This window comes from Salvia hispanica, chromosome 2 (genome assembly GCF_023119035.1).
Source record: "Salvia hispanica cultivar TCC Black 2014 chromosome 2, UniMelb_Shisp_WGS_1.0, whole genome shotgun sequence".
Taxonomy (NCBI): domain Eukaryota; kingdom Viridiplantae; phylum Streptophyta; class Magnoliopsida; order Lamiales; family Lamiaceae; genus Salvia; species Salvia hispanica.
Genome location: NC_062966.1, coordinates 23517740 through 23530406, shown reverse-complemented (window position 1 = coordinate 23530406; position 12667 = coordinate 23517740). Strand labels below are relative to the sequence as shown.

At 34.0% G+C, this 12667-nt stretch overlaps 1 long non-coding RNA gene and 1 pseudogene across 2 annotated transcripts; both read right to left on the bottom strand.

Moving 5' to 3' along the window:
• Positions 1-3797: 3797 nt before the first annotated feature.
• LOC125203867 lies at positions 3798-8541 on the bottom strand. 2 transcript variants are annotated; one of them, XR_007173448.1, is made up of 7 exons: positions 8363-8541; positions 7716-7844; positions 7404-7655; positions 5749-5888; positions 5078-5279; positions 4588-4997; positions 3798-4014 (listed from the first exon to the last, which is right to left on the bottom strand). It is a non-coding gene; the product is annotated as an uncharacterized LOC125203867 (long non-coding RNA). The 2 variants fall into 2 exon arrangements; XR_007173447.1 differs by having other exon boundaries at positions 4588-5279.
• Positions 8542-9342: 801 nt separating this feature from the next.
• Positions 9343-11771, bottom strand: LOC125206524 (annotated as a pseudogene).
• Positions 11772-12667: the final 896 nt, after the last annotated feature.

Genomic DNA, 12667 nt, shown 5'->3' with positions numbered 1-12667 from the left:
ATATTAAACTCAATTGAATTTTTTTTTGGTTTTCAAAAACCATTGTGAACAAACCAAATTCTAGTTTTTTTTTTTGAAAAAAAAAAAGAATTTCAAACCAATTTTTAAAAAGGGATTTTTTTTTTTTTTTGTAATACATTCAATTCAATATTTAATATAATTCGACCTTAAGTCATTCAATATTCTCAGGTAGTGCATTTTTTCCTTTTCATATTTATTTTTGGAATTGTGATTAATTATATATAAGTACAATAATACATGGCAATATATTTGAAACATCAAACTTTTATTTGGGCAGGACAACCTCCTCTGGCCAATATGGAGTATTAAATTTATTGGTTCATGAATCCAGCTAAAGGGAATGTCACCAAAAAATACTATTTCCTTGACATCTGTAATTAATTAATACATAACTCACGTTTAAGGAATAAAATTGGACATAAATACATTTTACTATCTTAATTTTGAAAGGAAGTTATACTAAACTATCTATGCAGTCCAAATTAATCTACATGATTGCTTCACCTAATACTCAACCACCTTTTTTCATCTAAGAGACTAAGCATGTATGCGTGCATCATCATGCATAACATGATCATCGAAGATGAACACGAAGGCGTCCTCGACGTCACCAACGACCCAAGTGTTGCATCATCGAGTCACGGTGTCTCAACCGAGTCCGCCCGCCAGGGTGTACCGCACAACGAACATGAACGGTTCCAGGCGTTCATGGACATACACCAGAAGGAGGCCCATCAAGCACTACAACACGATATCATCGAAGAATTGTGGGCAAATAGAAACCGCGCCCACCGCCCTTGAATTTTTTTTTCTTTGAATTTTTTTTTTGATTTTTTATTTCCATTCGTGTACTTTTTTTTTTTTTTAATTTTCTTCGTTGTAATGTGTACCCGTGTTTAATACAACGAACTTTATTACTATTTATTTGATTTATCTTTATAAATTAAATAAGCTAGCTTTATTATATATAAAAATAAAACAATTAAATTAGTGATGATGTAAAAATGAAATGTTGAGTTAGGGAGAAATAAGGGAGAAATAAGGGAGAAACCATTGTAGGGGTTGGCTAAAACTCCGGGATAAAATCTATGCAGTCCAAATTAATCTACATGATTGCTTCACCTAATACTCAACCACCTTTTTTCATCTAAGAGACTAAGTCAATAATTACTAAACCTTGATAAGCAAGCTTTAAATCCAAGTTTGAAGCACATGGAGAAATAACAAAGGTCTAAATATTGGTATTAATATACTACTATTAGACAGACTTTCATGGAAAATTTTGTCACAGCTCCATTTTTATCTATTTTATATTAGGTTTTTTAGGGGTTGAAGAATGTAGAGAACTAATTATGTAATATGACATGCCTTGCTTCATTGAAACACTTAGTAAATTTCCAAGAAGAGCATTTTTATTCTATAAACAATGACACAAATCTTAACAATCTGTGGTAAATTTATTCATAGCAATATTTAGCAATTTTGATTTTGATTGAAGGTACAACATAAATTGATTTACTTTTAAAATATAGTCTGAGTTCATATTTTTGATTTGGAACCATCCCGAAAAAGCTAAGCAAAGCAATTTAATTTTTAAATTTGATATGAAAATTTAAAAATTATTTTCCTTTTAGATTGTCTGACACAACTATTTAGGATAGACTTTAAAACGAAATCAACTTTAAAATTTTGACTATTTCTAATAAAATGAATAATAACTCGATCACCCAAGCGGCATACAGACTTCAATCTATAAACAGCGATGTCTAAAATTCAAATTTCACTGTTTTTATTCCTAAATAAAAAAATGATATAAAATCCTTTTTATTATTATATGTAACTAGAAGAATAGTACAAGTTGGCTTCCTCTTATCAAATAAACGCTACAACATATATAATCATTATTGGGAAAAGATTCTATGAGAGAGACATGTCGTTTTGGTAGTAGTCTATGATGCTGCAATGGACCATAGCTTATCATTATCAAGCTGGCATTTCATCAAATATACAACTGCATTGCACCAAATTTTTTTGAAAATATACTCAATATTTGTTTTGTTGCATTGCTCATGATGTACTCCCTCCGTCCCGTTTTAGCAGTCTCACTGACTTTTCTACACTTATTTTGTAAAAATGATAATAAATAATTAAAGTGGAAAAATAATAAAGTAAAAAAGAGAATAATATAGAGAAGAGTCTTATCTACATTATTCTCTTTTTTACTTTATTATTTCTCCACTTTAACTATTTATTATCATTTTTATAAAATGAGTGCAGAAAAGTCAATGGAACTGCTAAAGCGGGACGGAAGGAGTATTTGTTTTGGACACGAGTATATCGCACTGTGAAACTTATGTAAAACAAAATTGCCTAAAATAGAAAACATGAAATAGCATACTCTATAAAACAATCTAAGAGAAATGCGTGACACGGATAACTCGATGGGGGATTATAAACATACCATGAGCGGACACACATAGGAGGAAGGGACGTAACAGCCTACCAATCCCCTCATTATTTTCTTTTTCCGCTTGTGTTTCTGTCAGAAATGTTAAAAGATACTACTATTTAAATCTTATTAAGTTGATGTTACTGAAGATCAAATCGTAAATTTAAGCTTAAGATGGACTGAAATTGTACTATTGAAGGAAAAAAACAACGATCACAGTATATACAGTATTTAATAAAAATAGTTGTTAAAGAAAAGAAAATTATATTGACCAAATTGGATTAATAAAAAGGCATAATATTATATTTTGAAATATTAATATATTTTCATTGGCATGAGACGAAAACGTGCAGGCATCTCGCTATGCAGATTGCTTTGACGTCATGAGATGTGTAGTTGCCGCGTAAATAAATTCAAGCCGTTTTAACTAAACTTTATTAATTTATTTTATTAAAGCAACATAGATTATTATAAAAATCGAGAAGTTCGACGTGTTGTATTATTATTAGATAGATCATAATCATAACATCATCCACAGATTCAGCAAAGTGGTACTTAATCTTTTTTAATTTAAGGATTAGCTGTAGTTTATGCCCAAATTTTGGAATTATTTATAATTTTAATAATATAAAATTTTAATCTGTAGTATAGAAGAAATTGCGAAGTGACATTAACCTAAATACGAAAATGGATTAATTTTTTAATGAAAGTTGTAAATTGGACCGAACTTAAAAATATGAAATGCTTAAATACCAAATTTGTTGAGCCTTATAATACTAGTAATTACTATTTATTCTTCCACTTTATTTGACAAAATAATGATTTTGCTATATGATTAACTAAATAATTAGTGGTATGGAAATTCAAATTATACGAATTTATTTTTATTATAAACTCTAAATTATTAATTAAATTAAGTTTTAATATTACGGGTTTTAGTAGATGGTGAAGACTTTTGGAGGTTTTTGTTGAATAATTTATTGTAGCAACTTTTTATTTAAAACTACATTTTAGGGATTTTTTCGGAATATATTTGTCGATGAATGTTATGTTTGCAATATGATATCAGATCATTTAATTTAAATTATAGCTTTTGTAAAACTTACACATTTATTTATATATTTTTTGTACCCCATTTATTTATATATTTTTTTTATTATATCAAGTGGAAAGATACCATATCATTTAGTTGTAATAAGCACCTGATATATTCAAAGTCCCAATTTAAAAAGGTCCGGTTATATATTTGAAATGATAGATTGCTGGTCATACTCATGAAAGATTCATTTTCCAAGATCAAATATGTAAATTTGTGTTTAAAGAGAAATCAACAAGAACTACAGATTTCATTAATCAGTATAATCTTCATCATCTACATCGTCTTCATCATATACATCATCTTCATCATCTATATCCACTACATCGTCATCGTCTGCATCATCTACATCGCCATCGTCATATCCATCATCGTACTGAGGGTCGTCATCAGGATAACAACTTTCCTTTACCATTCGAGGCGTGCAATTCACGATCCTATCCCCGTCCTATTAAGAGATGTGGAAACATAAACTTCTTTCAAAACACTAGAATATCTTAAAAGACAAACACAAAATGCAGACAAAGCTTGCAAAATGTCACATAGTTTGCTAAAAAATACTAAAATACTAATCTAGGTAACGCCCAATGATATCACAAAACTATGACCGAATTCCGAAGTTTCCAATAAAACTTAAAACTCAGCCTCAAAAATTAATCATGAACACTAATTGTGTGTCTGCTACTTCCCACAAATGTCACAGTTGATGTTTCCGAAAAACCCAAAGAAGAGGATTCAATTCAATGAAGATGACTAACAAATAAAGGCACTGTACACTCAAATCTAAATCCCACCAAAACAATACTAAGAAACTTCATATTGTTTTTCCCATCCGGTTAGTCCTCCTAGATCATCCGATGAGCTACAGTCAATTGTGGGAAATTCCAAACATGACTAAAGTTCATGGGAAAATTCAGAATCCGATCATAGTTCATAAGAATAGCAACCAATAACCATTATTTTAATCATTTGACATTAGGCAATATGAAAAAGGTGTAGGAAGAAAAATATATAAACATACCTCATTTGTTAGTGGAATGGCTTTCTCAATGGCATTTGGAACCCAAATTTTGATACCTCTTCCACAACTGGCTAACACTGTAGCATGAGGATGTCTCTGAACACTGATTACCTTAAATTTTTCTGCTCTAATAACTCTTATAAGCTTACCATCTTTCTTATTCCAAATGCAAATTTTACCAATATCTGTTCCCTCACAACATACTCACATTTAGGTCCGAAAAAGTCCACCTCCTTCATGCTGTACAGGATGTCACGGTTCAAGTTCCCTTGATAGGATTGTGGAGCAGCTTTTATACTATTCTCAGCATTTATTATAGATGATGAATCCTGAGAAGAAATTGGCCCTAATCCGACATCCTTGGTGAACAGGTACATAGATTCTTTACTGTAAGAGGCGAGAAGCTCGCTCTGACAAGAATATGCCAACGCTGTTATGAAATTTCTTTGATTAACTATGTGACGGGGGCGATATAAGTTAGCCGGCTGACCATATTCAGATGATCCATCGCGTTTATATTTGCGAATGTCATAAACTCGAGCAAATGGATCACGTCCTCCAGTTGCAACCAGATTTGGATTTCTTGGATCAATGGTGATTGCATTTAGAGATACAGAATGACGAAAAGCTACAGTGCTGGCAACAGACTCACAACCAAAAAGTTTAATACATCTTTGAGTTCTCAGGTCAAACTGCACAACAGATTAATTTGGCTTATCAATAGAATACAATCAATATATGACAAATGAAAAAACAAATACTATGAAATATCTATAAGTTTTTTGTGAGCTACTTCACTTTTCACCAATGATTATAAGAAGATACTTCATGAATTTCTCTCATAATATCAGAGTGTGTTAATTGAACTGACTCATCAAATAAAATGAATGATGCAATGGTATATTCAAGCTCACAATTTGGGTATATTTGATAGAGTGCTTGCAATTGAAACAAACAATGCCCTACATCAGTATATCTAGATTTCAAATTTTGTTCAGTTTGATCCAATCCGATCAAAAAGGTTCAACCCCTCCAAAATGCATTTTGAAGAGTTTGAGGGAGTGTGCTAACAAATGAAATAAACGTATTCTACATCAATGTAAAGAGAATATAGAATGTTATTGTAGTATGTGTAAGTGGAAACTGGAAACGAATACTCACATGTTGAACCCCATTCGAACTACATGCATAAAAATTTGAGGGCTTCCAGGTTCAATGGCTAGTCCGTACGGTACAGCCCCATCCTCATCGGAAAGCGGTTTTGTCTCCACTCTGCTTTCATGAATCTCCGCATACCTCACCTGTAATGAACACACTCCCTTGTTTTCAGTACGGAAAACATTTAAATTTTAAATATTTACACTATTACATGTGACTTTCCGATCAAGTAGTACGTCATTACAAAAATTATTAAATTTACAACAACGAAATCCCTAAAACCCTTTAAGTTACATATTTAAACTCTAAAAACCACAGATAAGAAAGCCCGATGATCCTATCAAACAACAATCAGTTCCAACAAAAATAAAAACAATACACTGTTCAAATTTACATGACTAATGCTATGCATAATTAAATAATAACTATATCATTTATAAATCACATTTTGAATTGAAAAACAAAACAAAACAAAAAGGCTGTTCAGGTGCCACATGCTTAAAGCATCTGTAAGCACTACCATTGTGTTCAATGTTTTAAAAACCGGACCGGCGAGCGAACCGGCGAGGCTACTGGTTCACGGTTCAACTGGTCTAACCGGTCGAACCATCGATCGAACCGTTTTACTGTAGCATTTATATATATATGAGTATATAATTAAATACATATTTATTATAAAACACTTGGTTTCAAAACATGTAAATAAACAAGCATTAATGCAATATATAATTTAATTTGAAATAATATAGAGATATATAAGTATAGATAAAGCATATATATACCAATCCTTAACGAGTAATACTAGTAATGTAAAAATACATATTCATATGTTTATTATACTATGTATTAATTTTCATGTTATGAACACTTCTCCCATTATATATTCTTGTTATTTTATTTTCAATCTAAGCATTAGTAATTAAAACTTTATTTGAAAGTTAATTAAGATTTATTAATTTTAGTTATGATATAAAATATGTATATAGCTTTTAATTATAAATATACAATTAGTATATAAGTGATAGTTGATATAATATGAAGTAGTACATATTAACAAAACAAACTACATCCCACATTGAAAAAGTAAAGGCAAAAGATTGTAAAAGATGACTATAAAACAAACTTTTCACCCCACATTGAAAAATGAAAGAACAATCTTGTGGAATACTTCTATAAAAGAAAGACACAAATGATTTTTTAAGCTAGTTTTTATAAATTCATAGGCCCAATACAAGTATGGGTTAATATGAAATGAAAGTTTAGTGTAAATTTTTTTTAAATTGATTTTTAATTCATTTTTAAAAATAAAAAAATTTGGTAACCGGTTCGACCGGTTCCCGGTTTCCGGTCCAACCGGCCGATTCACCCGGTCCAAAACGGTTCAATGCTCCACTGGTTTTATATGGTGAATCAGACCGGAGAGGTCACCGGTTCGCGGCCGAACCGGTCCGACCTGCCGGTCCAAACCGGTTTTTAAAACACTGATTGTGTTAGTGTAAGCTCAAAAATTGATATCTCTTGTTCAAAAACCTAAAATGGGGTAGATTTGTTGTAATATTGTAGCTATTTCTCTACTCTATTTTAGGTTTTAGAGTTCTATTAGAGATGGTCTTAATGAGCTGCAGCGGCATGCTTAACCCCAGAAGAAAAAAAATGACCTGGCCATCAGAAGCGCATGTAACGATGATCCGATCCTCTGAGTAAGGCATTGTCTTAGCTTTCAAAACGCCACGCTTGTGGCCCGAATGGAAAGAATGTTTGACTCGACCCGATTCCCAGTCCCACAATTTGATCTTCCGATCTTCGGAACATGATACGAGGATATCACCAGATTCATTGAAACACACAGATCACACGTGATCCCGGTGCCGGAGCAGTTTCCGCTGAACATCAAGACGAAGCACCATATCCTGAAAACAACAACCGATTAGGAAATGTTAAAAAGAACAAAACCTTAATTAGGAAATTACCTCGGAGGCAGCAATACGGCTAACGAAGTTTCGAGAAGAAAGTTGGCCGAGTTCACGTCTCCATATAGACAAAATAGGCGAGTCGAAGCTCGTTGTGGCACTCTTCGTCGTCTTCATCGGCCTCCAAACCTTACCGATAAAGAGATTATGTATATGTGAGACAGAGGAATGATGAAGAGATTAGTCTTTAAGCTTATAACTTACTAACTTGAGCCTGAAACCATTCTATGCCCACATCTCAATTACTATTAAAATACAGTTTTCAGATTGTATAATACCTATAAAATCAGTTTTTCAACAAAAATTTATTAAAAATCTCTAAAATCCATGTCAAGAGCTTATGCCTTATAGTCACTTATAATCCTCAAAAACCAGATTTTTCAATCAGTTTCCTACTGCTAATATCATAACAAAGCTCCAATTGCATAATATCAAAGTTAAATTACACAAATTTATTAAAACTAAAAAACCCCCAATTCCATAAACCCTACTTTTCAGCTCCTACAAAATCCCCAAACTAAATTCAGTTTTCATGCTTAAATCATATTCAGTTCACAAACTAAACCTAAAACTCATAAACTCAAAGTTAGAACATTGACAATTTTGTTTTTTCTACTTGCTCGTATACTATAAAGCAAGAATCTAACCTCCAATTCCAAGGATTTTCGAAGTGTGTGTGCGTGGAGCTTCAAACTCCATCCATGAAATTGTAGTGCCACGGCGGAGCCGCCGCCGGCGCTGGCGGCTTAACGGAGGTAGCAGAGAGAGAGTATAGGTTACTTTTGTTTTACCCTTTAGAGCATCACATTGGTAAACGCCGCTGCTCACCAATGCACGTTGTCCGTCCTGGCCAGTGGTGGGGCGGTGCTCTTAAATAAGAGCACTTCCTTGCTGCTGAGCAGGCTTACGTAGCAGGTTGCGATTGGCCAACGGTATAAACTTTATTTTTTTATATATTTTTTAAAATCCAAATTAATTACAAAAAATTGTTTTTAAATGAAAAAGATATTTTTTCACTTCCCAATAAATTATATCCGTTTTCTACACAGTTTTAATTTATTTTTCAATTTTCCCAATCATATGGGTGTTGTGCTCTTGCATAAGGACAAGAAGTAAAAGTGGGTCCAGACCCACCTATGTACTCTTTTTTAAAAGCACGGATGGGGATGCTCTTATCAGTTACTTTTACATTTATATTTCACATTTTCCTATCTTTTCATTTTTCTTTTTAATTTTCAAATTCTAGTCTAAATAACTAAAATTCTACGATGAGACATATTTTTTTTATAAAATTTTATTATAAAATATGCTTGAAGTAGATAATGGCACGTGACTACTTACCATTTATTTATAGTAAAAATGAAGTGTGACTTAATTGTGGGACGAATCAAAATGTCAAAATATGACTCTTATTATGAGACAGATGTAATATCTATATATATTTTTTAATTTATAAATTTGGGGTATTACACTCGATCTCAACAACGAGACGCCGGATTATCCGCCTCCAAGTTCCCAAGGCTCGGCAACGCCCTACCCCCGAGGTTGCCGACTCTTTAGTATGAAAAAATGTTATGCATTTAAATTTAAGATAAAGTACTAAATACACACTGATACACTATACTCATACACATAACTTTGATCATAGCCTAAAATTCATACAATGGTCATTTAACTCTCATATTGCAGCTATGTTACATTACATACTGATACACTATACTCATAAAAAACTAAGGCCCATATGAAAAATAAATGGCCAAGTTATGTAATAATGAAGTGATACATTGTGCTGTATATAAAGAGCCTATCATAACCACCAAAGCCTTCAACATTTGCTCTTGAACTTCCTTTGGGCTTTCAGGTCGACGACGACGATCGATATATTGTCCTTGCTCCCGCGCTGCATCGCGACGTTCGAGAGGTACTCTGCTGCTGCTTGTGCCGCAGGGTCGACTCCCTGGCCCCGGTTCGCTGTCGGGTTCGTTCCATTCTTCTTGTGCCATAGTAAGATCCGTTTCCGTGCAAGGTCGCATACTTCCTCGTTCGTCATCACGTCCCACAAGCCGTCGCTGGCGAGGACGAGGCACTCGTCTTCCCTAGCTCGAGGGACGAACATCACCTCGGGTTCCGGGATGATCCATGGCTTCAAGTATCTATCGCCTGTTGTTGCACGAGCGAGCGCGTGAATTAATCAACAAAACGAGGTTGAAAATGTGATGTGACAATAATACCCTCGGACGGGTCATGACCCGGATCAAACACTATGGTGCACATATAAAATTATCGATATGTCCCTATATGACTTGAAGCCTGTGATTAAGGCGTTTGACCGATCTTGACCCGTCTTGAGACCTGAGATCCACCATGACCATCGTATACCCCAAAAAAGTGTGAAGTGAGGTGAGTCAGAGTTTGACTTATCCCGTCTATCTTATAGTCACCGATGAACATCTTGATGGGAATTTTCATGAAATGAGGAACGGCTACAACAGCGTCTTCCATCTCCGGCCTAAGTCCAATGATGGAAACCGAACCCCAAAGAGGCAGACAATCCAACTCGTAGACACTCTTTACCCCACCTTTGCTAGGATCCTTTTCACCGGATAACTTGAGAGAAACTACCGATGCCTTTATAGTAGGCCCACTCGAGCATTCTTCATCTTGTGTAGTAGCTACTGTGATGTTATCGTGAGATAACCTCCGCTTAGTGTTTCTTTCTTCCACACTGATGACTTTTGCAACTATCTGGCCGTTATCAACGCCCTCGATCTCGACAGCAATGGGTAAGCTGGACTCCGGTGCGGTATCTAAAGGCACGGTTAGATCCGAGCAAGAATCTAAGGGGACCAACTCCACACTACTCAAGTCAGGGCCTTCCCCGATGGAGAGAACCTCGTCTTCTTCACTTTCCTGAACATCACTACCGAACTGACAATTTTCAGCCATCGTCTGTGACAGATCACGTTTCGCCTCACTTCCCCGGGGCACTACTGGAACATTGTTGCTTTCCGTGTTATCCGAGCTAGAACGAGAAATATCATCCAACACCATTGCTGGCTCTGTCTCGAGCTTGAGCCGTGCAGTCTCCTTGTGACTTTCACACACGGGGTTACCTAAGCTAACTGTAACTGCAATCGTTGGACACATCTCGTCCATCAATTAGTTCTCTTGAGGCTACGCAAGCTTCTAACCGAACCTTGAGGACTCTCGGAGACATGCATTAGCCAGATCACGAGGTTGAAACGCAACGATTCGAGAGCTAACAAGCTGCTATCCCACCTCACAAAGAACTAAACACCACATGAATCAACAGAACAAACTAATCACAGTTTCATAAAACAGAGATCTAAACAGAAATAAATCAGACAAATAAAGCACAAAGTTTTTTTTTTCAAGAATCTGATATCTAAAGCTAACAAATTCTCCCCTTTCAACAAGGAAATCACAACCCTCTTATATTAACTCACACAAGATGCAGAAAAGGACAAATAACAAACCCTTATCTGAATCCAGGAAACGAAACTCGTGAGAAACAACATAGGAAGAAAAAGGCAACCAAACTCATCAAGATTCACAAGAAAACACTCACAAAGATGCTAACTTTTTGCCACATGGAATACAGGTTTCATGGATCTAAGGCAACAATTTTCAGCCTCTCAATTACAATCAAACAAATCTCTGACTTCCCCCCAAAAGCAATCAAGATTCAACCTTTAACAACAATTACTCCATAAAGCAGGAACCCACAAATTAATAACAAAAGGAGCTGAACTATCACATCCAAGAACCAATTTTTTTCACCTGGGATCGAAGTAAAAGATGAAAAAAATGAAGGAATCTTACCAAGAATCGATGTGAAGCATCACAAACATTGCTAAGAATAGAAATGACTCAAGGGTTAGCTCAGCAATAATGCAAGATTTAATTTTTTTATGTGTTCACATCCTTTAAGCTTCAAGCTTGAGGGATTGTGAGGAGAGAGAGGGGGTGGAGAGAGAAAGAGATGTGTGTGGAAAAGCTTTTAGGAATTGAAGAACTGCTACAATGGACACGTGTAGACTCAATTATCTTACTCCAATCAATGCTTTTGAGTAGAAAAGGAAATGAAAATTACAGATAAAAAAAATAAGAGAAAAAATACTCTTAGGATTGTGCTTGCAATAAATATTTCTTAGCCTCTTCATGACATGGACATGAAGCACACCACCTGTCCTCACTACTATAAATAGAATAAAACATAAATTAAAAAAAAAAAAAAACAGATGCAACATTCCATAAGCTAATTTTAAATGCAAGGTTATGGTTGCAGGTGAGGAGGCCCTTCTCTAACCATATGAAATCAATATTTTAGGGTTTAGCTATTTTCATCTTTTTTCTATATTTTCAAACTAGTTGAGTTTGTACTTGAAAATTGTCTCCCCCCAAATTCATGAATGGGAGTTAATAATTTTGACAAAAACTTGTACTATGTGTAATTAGTTAATTACCAACTGAGATATTTTTATGGATGCTTAAATATATGACTATAAATACTGTTTTATAGTGATTCTTTTTATGCAAACAAGTTTTTCTAGAATTTTTAATGAACTTTTCATTCAATAGACTTTATTATATTCGTGATTTAGTAGTGGATCTAGAATATAAGTTTAAGAAATTAATTGATCGGTGAAAATAATTTACAGTAATTTGTAGCGAATGAACGAGAAAATGGATAAGTATATTTTTTTCAACTTAATAAAAAGTAAACGTAAAATTATAATTTCATTACATAAAGTTAAAAAATGTCAATGTCTTCATCACAAAATATTATGCAAATCGGAGGTTAGCATGTGTGATTCTACACTTATTAAAGAAATCTCATTTCTAATTACTATTTCGTCCGTTCTACAGTAATAAATGCATTTCATTTTGCGTACTCACTTTGAAAAAATAATTATAAATAGTTAAAGTGG